Source organism: Oratosquilla oratoria, chromosome 22, assembly GCF_046742065.1.
Source record: "Oratosquilla oratoria isolate Oo_2021 chromosome 22, ASM4674206v1, whole genome shotgun sequence".
Taxonomy (NCBI): domain Eukaryota; kingdom Metazoa; phylum Arthropoda; class Malacostraca; order Stomatopoda; family Squillidae; genus Oratosquilla; species Oratosquilla oratoria.
In genome coordinates this window covers 34,683,818-34,686,317 of record NC_134798.1, presented here as the reverse complement: position 1 = coordinate 34,686,317, position 2,500 = coordinate 34,683,818, and the positions used below count along the sequence as shown (strand labels likewise).

General features: G+C 40.7%; 1 protein-coding gene across 1 annotated transcript in view; it reads right to left on the bottom strand.

Moving 5' to 3' along the window:
• Positions 1-2,500, bottom strand: part of LOC143037184 (uncharacterized) — a 124,825-nt gene that overhangs the window by 94,533 nt on the left and 27,792 nt on the right. The gene's annotated exons all lie outside the window — the stretch shown is intronic.

Genomic DNA, 2,500 nt, shown 5'->3' with positions numbered 1-2,500 from the left:
GGAGGAGGAGGAGGAGGACGAGGAGGAGGAGGACGAGGAGGAGGAGGACGAGGAGGAGGAGGAGGAGGAGGAGGAGGAGGAGGAGTGCGAGAAGGCAGAGAGGTAGAGTGAGAGAAAGGATGATTAAGGGAATAAGGAGGTCGATATGAAGAGAAGGAAGAAGAGGAAGAGGAGAGAGGTAAAGAGAGAAGATGAATTGGAGAGAGATACGAGGACAGAAAGAGGAAAACCAGATGAGATAGGAGGGAGAGACGAAACGAGAAAGAGGAGAAGAGGTAGAAAGGGAGGAAAGCTAGTGAGAGAACATGAAATAAAAAGCGGAAGGTGTAAGAAGGCAGAAGAAGAGGAGGAGGAGGAGGAGGGAGAAGAAGGAAGAGGAGAAAAGAGTGAGGGAGAGGAGAAAGGGATGGTGGGATAAAGAGGGACTGATAATAAAGGACGAGAAGGACAAGAAAGAAAGCAAAGTGGAGTGGAAGTAATAGAAGAGCAGAGGAAGGAGGAATGGGGGAAGGAGGAGGAGGAGGAGGAGGAGGAGGAGGTGGACGAGGAGAAGAGCGAGGGACCGGAGGAGGTGGAAGAGGAGGAAGAGGACGAAGAAGAATAAGAAAAATGGAAATCCCTCTAAAGGGGAAGAGGAGAGACTGGTCGTCAATTGGGAGGAGGAGGAGGAGGAGGAGGAGGAGAAGGAGGAGGAGGAGGAGGAGGAGGAAAGGAGCTGGACGAGCTGAAATAGGAAGAAGAGAAGGAGGAAAAGGAGAAGAGGAGGAGAAGCAGGTGAGGAAGAAGTAGGAGAAGTAGGAGGAAAAGAAGGAAGAAGAGAAGGGGGCCAAGAAGCAGAGGAAGAAGGAAGAGGATGACAAGGACGAGAAGAATGAGGTGGAAAAGAAAGAGGAGGGTAAGGAGGAAGAGGGGAACAGTGAAGGGCAAAGGGAAGAGGAGAAGTAGGAAGAGGAAGAGTAGGAGGAGAAGCAGGAGGAGGAGAAGCAGGAGGAGGAGAAAGGGAATAGTGAAGAACAACCGAAGAAAGAAGGAGAGGAAGAGTAAGATAAAGAGAAAGAAGAGTTAGAGGGGAGAAGAAGTTGGAGGAGGAGGAGGAAGAGGAGGAGGAGGAGGAACAGGAGGAGGAGGAGGAGTATGAGGAGGCAGGAAAGGAGAGGAAAAGAGAACCGGTTAGGCTAAGGAAGGAAAATCTGAGGAACGGAGAGGAGAAATGAAGAAGAAAATAAGAAAGGGTAGAGGCAAAGAATAGAATGAGACCAAGGAAGCTAAAAAGGTTTAGAAAATAAAGAATATCAACAATAAAAACTGAATTGTGAAGAATGGAATGTATTTGAATTGAAAGAGATGAAGAATAAAGCATTGAAAAAAAACCACGAATGCTGTCAAAATAAAAAGTAGACAATAGAATCTGAACAACATAGACAGTACAATGGCATGATTAAATTATGTAAAGGTATTACTAATGGTATTAGTAACCCTGTAGATATAGACATGGGAACACACAAGAAACGAGCAATTGGAAATGAATTGGTGCTCACTATAGTAATATTTTGTCCAGTCTAATTTGGTGAAGACTTTTCAATGTTTTTTTATTCAACCATGCTGAACAATTGGTGTTATTGAATTATATATGTTTTTATAATTCCCTATTTATGTTCTTTATTATATGTTAATGTTCATTCTACCAATATTTGGAGCCTAAAGGCCCAGATTTGTTCTCTAACAATTATTTTACAAAGTTAAACTAGATATAAACTCCAAAGCTATTATTTTTTGCCTTGATCGGTACTAAAATGTTAAGTAATATCTACCTTGAACCACGTGACTAGTCAAATACGAAAAATATTCAAACCATGATTTAAAAAGAAAAAAATCAAAACACCAAACACATGTAAAACAATGTTAACGAATGGGTATTAGCATAAGAATTTACTGTTCAACGCCACAAAAGAGATTCAGAATTACAATAGAAAATAACAAAATCTAAGAACTAAGTAAGAGGAGAGCATAGAGGAATTAAATAGAAAATGACTGGAACTTGCACACCTGCGCTAATTGTCTTCTTTTTGATAAAAAGAAAAGGGTTCACTGATTTACATGTTGTGCCTTAATTGCAAATGTCTCCAGGGTAAATCCAGCATTTCGATGGATATGGCCACGGGATAAAATGAAGCCAGCCAATTCATCAAGAGCATTAGGGAATGCGTACAGACAGACAGAAAGAGAGAGAGAGAGAGATAGACAGAGAGATTGATAGATAGGTATATATATATATGTATATACATATATATATATACACATATAAATAGATAGATAGATAGATAGATATAGATAGATAGATAAATAGATAGATAGAGAGATAGATAGACTGACAAGAATAGATATACAGATAGACAGACAGACAGAACGACCATCATATGAAGGACAGATAAATGTAAGTTGAACTAGGGTTGAAGAAAATGAAATAGGTACACACACACACACACACACACACACACAC